The sequence below is a fragment of the Ovis aries genome, chromosome 3 (assembly GCF_016772045.2).
Source record: "Ovis aries strain OAR_USU_Benz2616 breed Rambouillet chromosome 3, ARS-UI_Ramb_v3.0, whole genome shotgun sequence".
Lineage (NCBI taxonomy): Eukaryota > Metazoa > Chordata > Mammalia > Artiodactyla > Bovidae > Ovis > Ovis aries.
In genome coordinates this window covers 186,817,372-186,834,604 of record NC_056056.1, presented here as the reverse complement: position 1 = coordinate 186,834,604, position 17,233 = coordinate 186,817,372, and the positions used below count along the sequence as shown (strand labels likewise).

The 17,233-nt window shown below is 35.2% G+C and overlaps 1 protein-coding gene across 7 annotated transcripts in view; it reads left to right on the top strand.

The window, feature by feature from the left end:
• Positions 1-17,233, top strand: part of CCDC91 (coiled-coil domain containing 91) — a 409,792-nt gene that overhangs the window by 339,290 nt on the left and 53,269 nt on the right. The window lies entirely within an intron of this gene.

The window sequence follows — 17,233 nt, the reverse complement described above, 5'->3', positions numbered from 1 at the left end:
GCCCTGATCACTGAGGAAGGCTTTTTTTATCTCTCCTTGCTATTTTTTGGAACTCTGCATTCAGGTGGGTATATCTTTCCTTTTCTCCTTTGCCTTTAGCCTAAAAGATTAGTATCTCTTTATGTTAGATAAACTAGTTATCACCTTTAGAAGTGTTCATTAAATCACAACAGTCATTACAATATTAGATTCTATTTGCACCAAAGTTCCACTTCTCTATCCTTCTTCCCTTATATAGTAAGAACAATAAATTTAATTTATTAAATAAATTAACATGATTTAGAATAAACATGATTCTAATAGTTTATTTGACTCATGTTACTAGATTCATAGATGATTTAGGCTAATTTAATTAATATATTAATAGAAAGTTTATTACTTTCACTTCGGGACTTGAGAATTTTTAAAATAACACACATTGTGGAATACTTTTAACATTTGAATGTTTCTACCTCTCCAAATAGAAAAGCTATAAAAAAGGAAAGTGGCTAGAACATCTAAAATGAAAACACCCACCATGAGATTTCTTATAACTTTTAAAAAATTAAGATTCTCTATACTCTGATTCTTTTTGAAATGGATTTCAGTGTTTCAAGTTAATTTTTATGAATTTTGGAGGCTTGCAAAGTTTTCACATGCACACAAAAAAGACATCTTGTAGCTTATAAAGTAATACTTAGAAGAAACAAAAGATTTTTTTAGCAAATTCATAATCTTTTTGTCTGTTTCCAAAGACTAAATTAGAGCAGCTCATCTCTCCTTATTCCTTTGTAAGATGAATTTCTTTTTGCATCAGAGAAGAACACTTTTCCAGAACAAAAATTTTCCTTTCTCCTCTCCAGCTTTTTAAACTAGAGTCAACTTGAGATTTTCAACATCAGACACCTCAAAAGCCCTGTAGACCTTGATTCCAACTGGGCTTACATTCCAGTCTGTGAAGTAATTGTCCCCTCTAGAAGTTTTCCAAAATCTTTCAAAGAAGAAGTCTAACCCCATGTTAGTTTCTGTCTTTATATGTCTTTTGTCCTAACCAGTCTTTAACTTTTTTTTAAAACTGTAGTATAACAATCTTCAACATACGTTGTTAAGCAAAAGCCACAGTTTGAATCATTGTGTATCGGAGTGGCCTTAAGAAATGCAGTTTACATTGTGACCCAATTCTCAGTGAATCTATAAACAAAAATAAAAATTAGAAAAAAAAATTTACAAGACAGTACCTACCCTTACTATGAACAGTGTACTCTGGTATTTTCTATTCTTTTCTTTGTTTTTTACAATTATTTTTAAGTAGATAAATTAAGATTTTTAGTTGGAATTTCAAAGTCTCAAAAATTAATAGAATGAATAGACAGAAAAGTAGGAGGATATAGTAGACCTGAAAAGCACTATGAACCAATTCAACATAATTAAGATTTATAGAATTTTCACACAACAACAGGATACAAATTCTACTCAAGTTCTATAGAGTATAAACCAGGAGACAGTGGAATATATCCAGGGACTTTAAAACAAGGTACAGAAATTTCATGGTCTAAAGATATTGAAGTCATACACAGTCTGTTCTCTTATCACTGTGGAATTATGTTAGAAATCAATATCAAAAGATAGTTAAAAATAACTACATATTTTCGTGTGCAATGTGACATTTGCCAAGAGAGATCTTTGACTTAGCCTTTAAGTCTCAATAAAGCTAAAAGTTCAGTATTTTAAAAGAGAAATAGAATGAAATATCTGAAATGATTATCTTTTCAAATAGCTTATAATTTATCCTATAATATTAAGTACAGTAGAATTACAAATCACTATAGAGGATAATATCCCTTTTTCTGGATATCTGGATTCAACAAGTTTTTAAGCAGTGATCCAACCCTTTTGAGGATTACAGTTATACTCAGAATTAGAATTATACTAGGATTAAATTAAAATTATATTGAGAAAATGTTTTACTTTTAAATATTATTTACCAGGTTTTTTTTTGTTATAAATAGAGATGTCACTAAACTTTATAAATACTTACCTTCATCCATCTAAACATCTTAGATTGGATGAAGGGATTACCTATACCTATACTACCTATGTACTAATTATGTGAATCAAAATTTACACTGAAATTACATCCTGAATTATTTACTAAGTTGAATATATAATACGTATACTGTTAGTCCAAGTCATAATAATCAAAAGTTTGTGTGTAATCAAACTATTCCAAGAAAGCTTTAAAATGATCAACCAGAAAAACAATTCAAGTTAATAATGAATCTGTTCCAGTGACTATCTTGTAAGTGCTTTTTTGTAGGTATTCTAAATTGATAGTATTAAAAAAATCCTCTATAAACTATCTTGTTAAACTGAGAAAATTATTATATTGAGTTCACTAATATAGTATGAAATTGAAAAGCCAAAGTTTTGCAATCTCACATAATTTTTTTTCATATTAATTGATAGAAATTGTCTATAAATTTTTAATGAATTTATAAATTTTTGTTATAATTTATATGTTAGAGAGGAAAAAGTAAACAAGAAAACCTGAAAAGATTTTAACATACACTCAGTTTATCTGGGAATCAGCTAGGTATCCCTAAGGGTAGTGATTTGACCCCATGGACTGTAGCCTACCAGGCTCCTCCCTCCATGGGATTCTCCAGGCAAGAGTACTGGAGTGGGTTGCCATTTTCCTTCTCCAGGGGATCTTCCCAACCCAGGGATTGAACCCAGGTCTCCCGCATTCCAAGCGAATGCTTTAACCTCTAAGCCACCAGGGAAGCCCTATAACAGCCATACTATATTAAAATTATTTTTTTTTATTTTAAACTCTCTTGAATCATTACAAATTGTGGATTAAGGGATAGCAGACTACAGCCTATGGGTCAAATTTGATTTTCTGCCTGTTTTTATAAAGTTTTATTGAAACACACAACCACATCCATTCATTTATGTGTGCATACTGCAACCACAGAGTTGAGTAGTTCAGAGAGATCATGGGGCCCACATAACCTAAAATATTTACTGTCTGGCCCTTTACAGAAAAACATTTGTCAACTCCTGTTCTAGGCTATCAAAATAATCTTGATGAGAAAATTTCTTCCTGTCAGCCCTTCAAGATATTTATTCTTTCATTATGCCTCATTAAAACTAGACAATTGAAATTCCTAAGGTGCTGGAAAAGATTTCTCTCTTGATATTAATTACCAGATAATGCATTATAGTATTTCAGACCTGGTCATTAGTGACATAAACTTTATTTTAGACTAAAGGAGATTGTAGAAAAATGAGATGGGGAAGACCACATCCCTTGACACTTCCCTAGGGAGGAAGAATTTGTGGTTGAAAATGACCTATGGCCTTTGGATTAGAATGAAGTGTTCTAACTCATCCCACAAGTTAAGACTGTTACACATGAGCTTGCTATGAGGGAGGAAGTGTGAATAATATTCAGCAAGCAACAACTACTCACAGCCAAGCAGTGATTCCTAAAAAATAAAATCCCATCCAAATGTAATAAAAGATTATTTTTTTTTCCTCTTAAGAACCAGAATTATGGCCTGTATTTTCTAAATCACCTCCAGGAAAATAATCTGCACTTTAGAGGATTCTTTTAATTTAGATCTTCAGAGAGGAGTAAGGAGCAATAACCTTTACTTCAAAGTTTCTGTGGTCAAAGCATTGTTATAACTTTTTAATTATAAAAGGACTGATTTGATCCAGGTTTTCTACAGTATTCTTGAGTGTTTGCATCTCAAACTATTTAATAAAAGGCAATATTTGGCCAAAATGAACTCTCTTTAGTTTCTGATCTTTTATATAGTTACTTGAATTAAACATGATTTCAAGACAAGTTCTTTAATAACTTGTGTTGCCTTACTCTTCTCCTCTTAATAATTTGGGAGTCAGACCAGCTGGTCTCTAGTGTGGGTCTTACAGTTCTGAAATCTGAAGACTATGAGTAACATTTTCCTTGACAACTGATGAATCTCTCCATGGGTTTTTAATTCTTGGTATAAATCACTTGCATCATTTATATTTATTTGGTGTATTATTTATACATCACTGTAGGGAAATGACACTTTCCTGACATTCCCCAGCCTCTTGCCCGTTCTCATCCTAATCAGTTGGCCTTGCTTCTCCTATCTTGGGGAAGGCTATATTGTTACCTGCACAAGAAGCAACTCAGTAGGAATTCAACATCTGCCCTTGTAACTTTTGCTTTGGGTCTCATATTAGAAAAGGCTTTTGTCTGACCAGGTCATATTAAAATGAATAATACACCCTCACATTCAATCATCATCTGTACTTTCAGTTGTACCTCATTTTTTATGTCAAAGGGAATTTAAAGATTCGTATAGGTATGATCTAAAAGGTTATTATTTTTATATCTTATACTCTGAAAGCTAGTTTCATACAGTACACCTTAAAATTTATTGCTGTTTTTCACTTTATATTTTAACAATCTTCTTGATCCTCTTTCTTATTCTCCTGGACTCACTTACATGAGAATAATCTTGAAAGAACTTACTGACATGTTAACAATCATGGACTTTGGTAAGGCAAATCTGTTGACCATTTCCATTTCAACAGTGGGGTCATTAAGAAGATACTATAGACATAACAATGCTTACATTAAGTACTATAATTCCTGTTTCAGGGATAAGACATAAGTATGTTCCAACTTAAAATTTATGTATTTGCACTTAACTGGTTTGGCCCAGCAATTAATTTAATACTCTTCTTTGTTCTTTGTGATAACATTTTTGTTTAAGGCAAAGCAAAACTTCTAAATCAGAGTACTGTAAGTATAAATACTTTGGTTAGAGTCAGTATCTAAAAATGCCTATTCTGTTTTTGTGTAACATAAATGTTCATCTAAATAATTCAGTCAATTCTTGAATCATTATAGTGATAGTGAAGATTAGCTTTATTCTTCATTAAAAGGTTTTAGTTTTTTCTTAAATATTCAGTTGATTTTTCCATAATTGTACAATATTAAAGTTCTTAAAATTTAGATGGTGATAAGAATTGATTCAAATCATAGTTAAATCAACAAAATCAAAGTGTCAACTTTGAGTCGGGCCACAGAAGTGAAGAGTTGACACAACCGATGGCTATGCTATCATTAAAGGCCTAGTTGGGTATAGCTTCTTGAGATGAAGAAGAGCTGAATAACTTTTGATGTAAACAGTGAGTAGCTGATATGGAAGGAAAGGCAGAGGTCAGATCTAGAGGAAGTGGTGGCTACCAAAGGCCCCCAAATTGAAATAATCATGATGACAACAACAATAGAAGCTAATACTTATATAGCATTTACTAGGTTTCAGGCACTAGTCCAAGGATATTATTACATGTGTGAGTGTGTATATATTCATTACTCACAATAATGTTATTAGCCACCAGATCACAAAGCTAGAAAGTGACAGTCTAGCTCGGGAGCCTGAACTGTTAGCCGCTGGGCAAACCATTTCTGTGGGCAAGATGCAGCAATGAAGAACAGGGAAGAATTTTGTGAATAGGTCAGAGTGAAAGTTTCAAATTAAAAGCCAAGAAGAGTAAGAGGATAACAGAGATTCATGTTTATGTTTTATAAGTTGCATGGCACTACATGGTATCTACCAGATCAAAGCTCCTGTAAAGGACTAGAACCACCATATCTTTAAAAAGCTATAAGTTTTGTTTTAGAAGGAAAGCATAAGAGCATATTATCTTAAGTAATTATATAAGTTCAAAAAAATGGCTTGAAGCAATAGTAAACACCATAACATAATGTAGTACTTGAAAAAAGGTCAAAAACATTATGCTGATAATAATTAGCAATAGAATTCCAGAAGATCACTTAAGACTACAATGATAAGAGTGGGCTTTTTCATTTCAGTCAAATAGAAACTAAAATATGGACTAGCTGCTGCTGCTAAGCCACTTCAGTTGTGTCTGACTCTGTGCGACCCCATAGATGGCAGCCCACCAGGCTCCTCTGTACCTGGGATTCTCCAGGCAAGAACACTGGAGTGGTTGCCATTTCCTTCTCCGATGCATGTATGCAGGCTAAGTCACTTCTGTCGTGTCTAACTCTGCGACCCCGTTGACAGCCCACCAGGCTCCTCTGTCCATGGGATTCTCCAGGCAAGAATACTGGAGTGTGTTGCCATTTCCTTCTCCAAATATGGACTAGACTACATAGTAAATGGAAGATGGACAATGTTACATGAGAAACCAAAGGGTTTGGTTTCCTATAGCAATAGGCAAATTAATTTGTAAACATTTTTATTACAAAGCCTATTTCTAGATTCTTGATATAACCTTTTGGTTGCAGTTCTATAAGGTTCTAGTTCAGGAAGCTGTTGTTATTGAGGATAGTGGAGATGGAGATTTCATTGTTTTTTTTTTAAATTTGTTGTTTTACTTACCCTTTAGCCACCCTTAGACGTTAAAAAGCTTGTATATATAACTTCATTTATTCATGAAGTATTTATTAAGAGTCACAGTTGCCTCTACCATGCTGCTATTAAGCTGGTTAGAAAGAAATGAATAAGAAGTGGTATTTCAGATTGCCAGAATCTTCATCTATACAACATAGATCCTTATATCTATACAACATACATCTTTATATACCCTCCCATCTTCCTACCTGAGCTGTGTACTGGGAAGTTTCAGTTTTAATTTTTTTCCCATTCTATAAACAACTGTTAAGCATCTTTAATGATGTTCTGCTGTGCTCAGGACATGAGGTTAAATGAGATAATCAAGAAAGAGAGCTTTTTCCTTGGTATCCATAATAGCAACACGTATATGTTTAACAACTAAAATATATAAAGATTTTTACCTCTGTTATTTGATTCTTATAATCAGTTCAGTTCAGCTCAGTCACTCAGTCGTCTCCAACTCTTTGCAACCCCATGAACCACAGCACACCAGGCCTCCCTGTCCATCACCAACTCCTGCAGTTCACCCAAACTCATGTCCATCGAGTCGGTGATGCCATCCAGCCATCTCATCCTCTGTCGTCCCCTTCTCCTCCTGCCTTCAGTCTTTCCAACATCAGGGTCTGTTCAAATGAGTCAGCTCTTCGCATCAGGTGCCCAAAATATTGGAGTTTCAGCTTCAACATCAAAACAGCAGCCATTTGAATGCCAGGTTTGTCCAGGACACCATAGTGGCTGCTTTGTTTATACTGTTTCACTTTATTCTCAAAACTTTTCTAAAATAGTATCTGGATTTTACAGACAAGGAAAACTAAGTCACTGATGTAAGCTAACTGCCTGAGATCAATAAAAAGAGGCAAGATTTTAACTTGGTTCTGTCTGACCGCAAACTATGTATGGTGATTCCTGAGTAAAGTTTTAAATCTGGTTGGATAATTTACTTTACACATCATTTTTCATGTGGTATTTTAGGATTGTCAGTTTCTTCTCTAACAAACTTGTAATTATATGTTTTATTTTCATAGGCTCCATCTAAATAAAGTGGATACATTTTACAGGCTCTGTCTAGATATTAATATTAATTAAATTGGGTCCATCCAGATAAATTAGGTAAAAAAGTAGATTGACACAGACAGTGCAGACATATACACACATATGAACACACAATTCACTTGGGAAATAGCTTGAAATTATTCATTACATAAAATTTGTAAATTATTTTTAAATACATTTTTCACCTATGGTAAACTTTTGAGTATCCTAGCAAAGGCTATTTGTTTAGATACTTGAAATATTATTTTATTCCTTCAGGGTCTTAAGGTTTTGATTTATATAAAATTCAGTCCCTACTTAGTTTTCCTAATTGTCATGACAAATTAGGTGGTTTAGAACTAAACCCTTAGCCTATTCCCTTTAGTTGTCATAAAGTCCCCATCAGTTCAGTTTAGTCGCTCATCATGTCCACCTATTTGTGACCCCATGGACTGTAGCACGCCAGGCTTCCTGTCCGTTACTAACTCCCAGAGCTTATTCAAATCATGTCCATCAAGTCAGTGATGCCATCCAACCATCTCATCCTCTATTGTCCACTTCTCCTCCTGCCTTCAATCTTTGCCAGCATCAGGGTCTTTTCCAGTGAGTCAGTTCTTCCCATCAGGTGGCCAAAGTATTGGAGTTTCAGCTTCAGCATCAGTCCTTCCAATTAATATTTAGAAATGATTTCCTTTAGGATTGACTGGTTTGATCTCCTTGCAGTCCAAGAGACTCTCAAGAGTCTTCTCCAATACCACAGTTCAAAAGCATCAGTTCTTTGCCGCCCAGCTTTCTTTATAGTCCCAACTCTCACATCCATACATGACTACTGGAAAAACCATGGCTTTGACTAGACAGACCTTTGTTGGAAAAGTAATGTCTTTGCTTTTTAACATGCTTTTTAACATGCTATCTTGATTGGTCGTAGCTTTTCTTCCAAAGAGCAAGCGTCTTTTAATTCCATGGCTGCAGTCACCATCTGCAATGATTTTGGAGCTCAAAAAAATAGTCTGTCACTGTTTCCATTGTTTCCTCATCTATTTGCCATGATGTGATGGGACCAGATGCCATGATCTTCATTTTTTGAATGTTGAGTTTTAAGCCAGCTTTTTTACTCTTCTCTTTCATTTTCATCAAGAGGCTCTTTAGTTCCTTTTCACTTTCTGCCATAAGGGACATCATTGGAATTAATGCTCGTTTCTCGGGACATATAGGCTAATGCCAAATTCCCTTAAAATTATACTTCCTCTAGGAATTTTTAAAAAAATGCAAAACAGAACTAACATGTCAAAGTTACTTCAGCCCTTTAAAATATATTAAAATATACAAGTAAGTATTGCAAACTTTTTTTTTTTTTTTATGGAGCAAGTCAAGAAAATGAGCCATGAACTCAACATATTCTATTTGAAAACTACTCATTTTTTTAAATTCTAAAGTTCAGTTAGCTTGGAGAATATATATATATTATTTTGTTCAGTTTTAGCCTGGAGCTAAACCACATTGTTGTTCAATCACTAAGTCGTGTCCAACTCTTTGGGACCCCATGGACTGCAGCACTCCAGGCTTCCCTGTCTTTCATTATTTCCCAGAGTTTGTTCAAACTCATGTCCATTGAGTCCATGATGCCATCCAACCATCTCATCCTCTGTCACCCTCTTCTCCTCCTGCCCTCAGTCTTTTCCAGCATCACGGTCTTTTCCAATGAACAGCTCTTTGCATCAGGTGGGCAAACTACTGAAACTACAGCTTAAGCATTAGTCTTTCCAGTGAATATTCTGGGTTGATTCCTTTTAGGACTGACTGTTTCTCCTCCAGTCTGACACTTCTCTTCAGTGGCTCTGTTTTTCATTCTTTCTGCATGACTTGCAGGAGCTTAGTTCCATAACCAGAGATTGAACCTGTACCACAGCAGTGAAAGAGCTGAGTCCTAACCACTGGACAGCCAGGAAATTCCCTCAGTTCCTAATTCTGTTTTGTGATGTAGAAAGAAGAAATTGTTGTTATTATAAAAAGATACAATGATTGAGCAATATCAATTCAGCCTTTCCACTAATATCTGCAAAAGTTTCTTGTAAGACATTTAAAAATACACTACCTTCCTCTTGTATACTTTAAACAGTTGGACCATAGAAATTACATCTCTTGGATTGTAGACTTCATAATAGGCTAATAGTCTTAACTATCCTGAAGGTTTATGAATACCTGCTAGTTCTGATTCTTTTATTTCTTTTCAAATATATAAATAGTTAAGAAATGAATTATTTTTTATGTGCTGCTTTTTAAAAGAAATTCCTGAAGTGACTGTTGTCTTATTTCCTTCCACTATCAAAATCTCCAACTTCCAGTAGAAAGGAGATGGTATTATTACTAAAGAATATTTGGTAGTTTTAAAATTTACTCTATTTGATTTATTGTATAGTTATTTTCCATCATATGTATCTTTTCAGCCATCAATTATTTCCTTTAAAAAAAATAGCAAAAACAACAATTTGGTTTGTAACTAATAGTGCCTTGGAAACAGCATGAAAAAATCATTTTCTAAGAGATGCGGTATTTTTCTTCTCATATGAAAACAGAGAAAACCTCCTTGATGTTCTGTTCCTTGCTGATTCATATGCACTGACATGACCTCTCTGTGTTCCTGTCTTGCTCTGAAAGCTTCGTACTCACTCTGTAAAGGGAGCCCAGTTATTTAATATATGTGAACTCTAGTCTGTAACAGAATTAAAAGATATGTCATTTATGATCATCACATTTTTAATGAAACCATTAGATTATAGGTGAATCATATCTGACTAAATTGTCAGACTGTTTTTGTTATTTTTTAAAAAAGGTAATACTGGAATAATACTAAATGGAACACTAAATGAATAGTCAGGATAGTAATTTTATTAGCATTTCTTTTCCTTCTCTGAGATTGATGTACCAGTATACATCTCTTCTTGTTCTTTCTCCTTTAAAGATATTCATTGCCCTATATTTTTTTCTAGTAATTTTTCATTTGTTCCCTCATCATTGATTAGTTCAACTGAGATTCTGTACTTGAGATTTCATAATCCTCAGTTTTATATGTAAAGCTCCAACATTCAAATCAGTTTACCACCTAAGAACTACTTTTTATCTTTGTATCCCTTGATCAGAGAATTTGAGAATAACATAATATTAATATCCTATAAATATTCGATAAGTTGTTGGTCTGTTTGAAAATTATGTATTTTTATATTCAAATTGAACTCCTAATTTTAAGCAACAGTTTTCTGTGATTGATTCAGAAAAAAAAAAAAAAGGAGTTTGTTTATTAAGAGGTTATTTGGTTGAGAGAAACAGTTAAAACCATGACATAGAACTGGTCTTCTAAGGAAATTCTGGTGCTGCTGCTCTCCCGCCAAGTGTTAAAGAAGACTATGATTGCTTCTGCTTTCCTATTATGCCATTTGTGTATCACTAAAACCATTTCACAACCTCTGCTTTGAAAACGCAAAGTCTGCCACCACTTTCACCAGCAGGGAAGATTCCACATCAAGTTTCACTGTTCCAATTGCTTATTTCTTACTTCTTATTCCTCTATCAGAACTCCCCACAGGCTCTTAATAAACTGTTGACAGTTCTAACATCTGTTGAGTCTATTGGTCATTATGTCCAAGTAGATGCACTGCAGCCTGGACTAACTAGGAAGCCTCCTTTTTCCTCCAGGATCCACTCACAAGTAGAGGCTTTCAGGCCACTTCATAAATAGGTCAAAACAAGATTCCCAAGCTTTAGAGTATATATATACACACACTCGTATTACCTTCAAGCATCCTATCTAGCTCTCTGCTGCTCTTTTAGTGGCAGAAGGTACAGTAAGTTATCTTTAACTTTGAAGAAGGTGTCCTGATATGCTGAAGATCACTGGACTCTCAGAAACTTCACTGAGGTATAACTCTTATATTTTTGTTTGATGTATTTCTCACCATACTGCACTTGTATTAGACTCACAGGTATTTTTTACATACCTGTTCTTTATGAAGAATCTTGAGTAGTATTATTGTAGGTCCTAGAGACATATATCATCAGTGCAGTTGTCCTGTGTAATAGAGAGACAGTAATGGTCTTAGTGAAGTAAGTATACTGTGGTTCAGAGCCAAATAGTGTATATAAGCCTAAGATAAAATGAATTATTATCCTACCTGTCATATGAAAAATAGCTATGGTAGGTGTTTCTGTGTCTATTGTAATAGAGGGGGAAAAGCATTTTCCAGGTTATACTTGTATACGTGGTGCTGAGTTCTGGTAGAGAATGCATGTCTGCTACAGCAGCTTTGTAGAAATGACTATCTGATTAGGCTTTAGGCATTTATATCTTCTACCAGTTCTAACTGTATACTCTGTATGTGTTAAGGGCCCAGCTGCCCTAGATAGGAGGCAGATTCAGATTAAAAGTCCACTCATCATTTAATTCCCACTAGCATCCTTTCTGACCCCTAGTCCACAATGGTATTCTAGGCCCCCAGTTTTAGTTCTCATTCAGAGCAATTGGAGGAGGCAATGGCACCCCACTCCAGTACTCTTGCCTGGAGAATCCCATGTACAGAGGAGCCTGGTAGGCTGCAGTCCATGGGGTCGTGAAGAGTCGGACACGACTGAGCGACTTCACTTTCACTTTTCACTTTCATGCATTGGAGAAGGAAATGGCAACCCACTCCAGTGTTCTTGCCTGGAGAATCCCAGGGACGGGGGAGCCTGGTGGGCTGCCGTCTATGGGGTCGCACAGAGTCGGACACAACTGAAGCAACTTAGCAGCAGCAGCAGCAGCAGCAGAGCAATTAGATTCAATAGTAGTACCCAGAAGACCAGGCATTTCCCTTTCTCCAGTGCAGTTGCCTTTATGAGGAAGGCCAAGCTGAAAATTTACAGTGTACACCTGCAATATATGTCTTCAAGGACTTGCATTCCTTCACTCAAAAAACTCTGGGTCTGTGAATTGACTTATGACTAGAAATTGGTAAAGACATTACACATTACAAATTTTTGTTGCAGTGGCTCCTCTTTCACTAAATCTGGATACCTTAATCATTTTATTAAGTTGGAAAAAAAATTTTTTTTGTATCCCTATCTGTTTGATCCATACAGATCATCTGATCAGGTAGCCAGAGCTAATGATCACTGCAGGCCAAAGAATTTTAATTCAGCCCTTCTAATAATCACAGTAACCATTTCCTCCTGCCCCTCCTAGTTATGTGCTTCTGGCTGAGGTCTTTCACCTCCACATCCCATGGTCTAGGTTGAAAGCAGTGGTACCTGTCACCTCTCTTGGGTCATAGAAGATGATGCTTGTCACTAATGCTGGCTTCTCCCTCCCCGGGAACAGGGTTAAGGAGTAGCTCATGGCTGTGGTGGCTGTGTTTCTTGCCTTGAACTGAGAATTGTAGCATCATTAGGATTGTGAGCACTTCATATCTTTTTTCAAAGCCGTGCTGTGGAATGAGAAGCAACTAACTTCTTGCTTGAATTTTTCATACACTGGATCTCCCAAAGTCTTGCCTTCATTTGTCACTTCAAGTGACTGTAATTAATAATTTGTTTCCTTGCTACTGTGGGCTATGGGCTGCCAGAGTTTTTTTTTTGTTTTTTTTTTTTTCCTTCAGAAAATTAGCTGGATTTTTGGAGCCATCAACCCTTATAGCATCAGATAACCATTCATAGATCTTTTTGATTTTCCTAGGGATGTCTTGCCTTCAACTGCTTCTAGTAGCCATTTAATAACAACCAGGGTTCTTATTTTAAGTAGAAGAAAACTGCCTCCAGCCTGTTAAGCAGCAGAAGTTTTATTAAAAGGATATTGAGTAGTTGACCAAGTTGTTGAGAGCTGGAGAACCAGGGTCAAGGTAAAGCTTCCAGAAACAATACCAAAAACGACACCACCAAACTTGCTTAAAGATGAGCCCCTTTTTGTTGCCACATTCTCATCAGTGGGAACCCATTGCTTAATTTAGTCAATGCAGTACTCAACAGTTGCTACTGTAGGCTATGGGCTGCCAGATGTTTGGTTTTTTTTTTTTCTTCAGAAAATTAACTAGATTTTTGGAGCCATTAACCCTTATAGCATCAGCTAACCGTTCATAGATCTTTTTTATTTTCCTAGGGATGTATTGCCTTCAACTGCTTCTAGCAGCCATTTGATAACAACCAGGGTTCTTATTTTAAGTACAAAAAACTGCCTCCAGCCTGTTAAGCAGCAGAAGTTTTAATAAAAGGATATTGAGAATGAATGATTCTTATCCTTATGAGCAAATGGGTGCTATACAGAGCCTCCTTCCCCTATTGCTCACTTCTGAATCAAAATCTTTTACAGTTGACTCTGATTATCAGAGCCTTCAGGGTAGGGCAGGCTAGATAACTAAATTTTCTGGGTTTTACCTAAGGGAGTCATACTTCATAAGACTAGAAATCCATCAAACATAGGAAGGGTATCAAAAACCAGAGAACATTACAAATGGTCACTACATATTTGGGGAATTTTTTCCAAGTTGCTATGGTTATGGTAGAAATATTTTTCCAGCTTTTTAGTCTCTTGGCTAATTCTAAAACTGATCCTTTGAAGTCAAACTAGATGGGTTTCATTCTTCCTAAAACAGAACATTAGCAATTGCCAGGTTCATCAGATATCTTGAAGAAAGTTTGTCACCTGGCCACTACCACTTCATTCTTTTTCAGCAGTCTGAGGTTTCTACAGTTATGTATGTGACATACATACTTTGCAATACTTTGGATAGGTAAAGTTTTTGTTTCCATGTACTTATGCTAAATACCAATAATTTTAGAAGGTATAAAGAGATTTTTTTTAATTTTTTAAGTTTTAGTGATTAAACTTATCTTTGAATTAACCAACAGTTTCACTCCCTGGTAATTCTGGGACATTTTTGTTTGCATTAGTTATAGAAATTCTTTTCGTAGAGTGATGGCCACAAAGGTTACTAAAGAGAGCTCGATTGACTTGTCTTTCTACTGAATTCTCCTGGATTGAGTTAATTGCCTCTGTGACCTTGGCACCATCTTTGTTCTCTGTATTTACTTCACATTCTGACAAGTGGGTCTCTTTCTTCTATCTTCCTTTCCATTTTCTTGCAATCAAACCTGTTATCCATGGCTTCTGGATATTTTTTTCAACTCTGATTAAAGTGTAAAACTGAAGAAAATGGTGAGAAACTGAGCAGCAAAGTACTGTTTATCAAACTAAGTAACATATTCTAAGCCTGAAAAAGGAGAGCCTTCAGTTCTATAATATGTAATAAATATATAGGTTTCGTTGTGTCTCTTGACTGGTCCTTGTTTCTTCTATCATTGTTTGAGCTTCTGGGTTGTTACAGAAGATTATGTTCAAAACCTGGCTGCCAGTCAGAACATTCTTATACTAGTAAGTCTGAAAGTTAGATCACTCCAATTTGAGTTTTTTTCTGAATGTTGTTTTCCAGTATAGATGACTTTCTGAACATTTGATTTGAAGTACAGTATTTTGGATAAATCCTATATCTGGCATTCAGTGTACATTGGAATTGATTCATTAAGTAATCCCAATATTCCTGTCCTGTCACCATGGATTTTCATGTTTTTTGCATGTATAATGTGATTATTACCTTGTACCAGGAACATATAAATCATAGTTTCTTTGCCACTTTATAAGAATTTTAATGTCTGCTTTTTACTCATCTGTGGGGACATTTGGCATATGAAATAACTTTGTTGCTTCATTTTTCCTTTATAGTTTAGAGTGCTTATTCATTTAAGATTTGGTGTGACTATAATATATTCAACACTTTGCTTTTGTCCTCTATATTTATTCCATTCCTGTGGTTCACATTTTCCTTTTCTTATGTATCATGTGTTGAAAATGGAAATATCTTGTCTAGGGTGGAGCTTAGCCATGGGACTAAACAAACATGCTCTCCTTCTGCACTTTGTTGATTTTAGTGGTTAAATTACTAAAACTCCTGTAATAAAAAAAAAAAAAACACTTTATATCTACCTTTTTTCATTGAGTCCTTTCACAATACAGATCCCTTCCTTTCACAGCTCTTAACCAAAATACAACTTGTTTGCTCATACTTCTTATATATTTAGGACTCCCACAGCGGTAGTCAAGAGATTAGTGAAAGTAGCATCAATAGGCGAGATACTAATTCACTAAAGTTAGTAAAAGAAACTAAACCGCTTGAACTGAGCTTCCAAAACTCAGAAGAAATCTATGATGGGCAAGCTCTTCTCATGTCAGGGGTAGAAGTACTGAAAACCCAAAACATGTAAACATTGGAAGTTTCTGGTTTTATCATATCTCTGACATCTTGTTGGCCAAAGCAAGTCATATGGCCAAGCCCATAGTCAAATGCTATAAAGTACATTTCACCCATCATGAGGCCAAGCATGTTGCACAGTCAAATTCAACACTGATGGCTTGGAAAAATTCTTTTTCTCATGGAGGTGGAGGGAAATAGTGGATGAATATTTGCCAAATAATAATTCGATGTACCACACTACCCAATCTCTAGGTTAGCTATACTCTCTCAAAGTATACTCCATCATATCACCATGCTGTTTTATTTTCTTCTTAGTGCACATTATCTGAAATTATCTTATTAATGTTTGTTCAATCAAGCAATATTATGAAATACTTAATAGGTACCAGACAGTACTCAAGTACTAAGGATACATCAGTAAATAGATTAAAAACTCATTATCTATCTCCCCTGATAAAATGTAAGCTCTGAGAAAGAAAAGACTTTGTCTGTTTCATGTTCTCAGTGTCTAGAATAAGCCTAACACATAGCAGATGTTCAATAAAATTTCATTTCATGCATGTATATTATCATAAAACAGATCGCCAGTCCAGGTTCGATGCATGAGACAGGGTGCTCAGGGCTGGTGCACTGGGATGACCCTGAGGGTTGGGATGGGGAGGGAGGTTTGGAGGGGGAATCAGGATGGGGACCACATGTACACTCATGGCTGATTCGTGTATGGCAGAACCACTACAATATTGTAAATTAATTAGCCTCTAATTAAAATAATTTAAAAAACCTTGTTTCATGAATGCCATTTAACATGTATGTAATCTAACTTCATTTGCTCAGATTTCATGCATATAAGACAATTTTGGAGATGTTTTTATAGTTAGCCTTGTGAATTTAAGATACTCCAATTTTTCTGCTGAGAAAAGGATCTGTGCTTAGTGTATTTCTAAGTCCAGAGTTTATACCTCAAAGTAACTGAAAACCAATCCTTGAATGTAGTAGTCTCACCAGGGTAAAACCACCTTGAGAGACTTCTTAAGGAATGAAGAAGTATATATTGGCTAAGTATATATTTAATTCCCTTCCAAACAGGAACAGCATTAAAGATAATACAAAGGGATTTTTTACATGGAGTATGTTATACTCAATATCTCATGAGAGTTATGTTCACTGTAGATACTTTATTGTCTTTTCTTCAGGGCCCTACTGAAAATAGTTTTAATGATAAAGAATTTGCCCATTCTTGTTAGGCTCATATATGGCAAGCACACAGCATGTGTTAAAGGGTGAAATTAGTTGATACTGACATCAAGTTTTGAGTCATGCTGCTCATTTACTTTGGTCTTTTAAAGTTCTGTTTCAAGAACTTTGTCTCAGATTATGTACATATGGTACCAAACCAAGCAAAAACTTAACAAGAGAATATCAGAATAGATCTGCTCATAGAAGTCTGAACTGCATAATTCAACAGTTATCACAGGAATGTTTCCAACCCCCATCTCTGAAGCTTTAGTTGTTTTATTT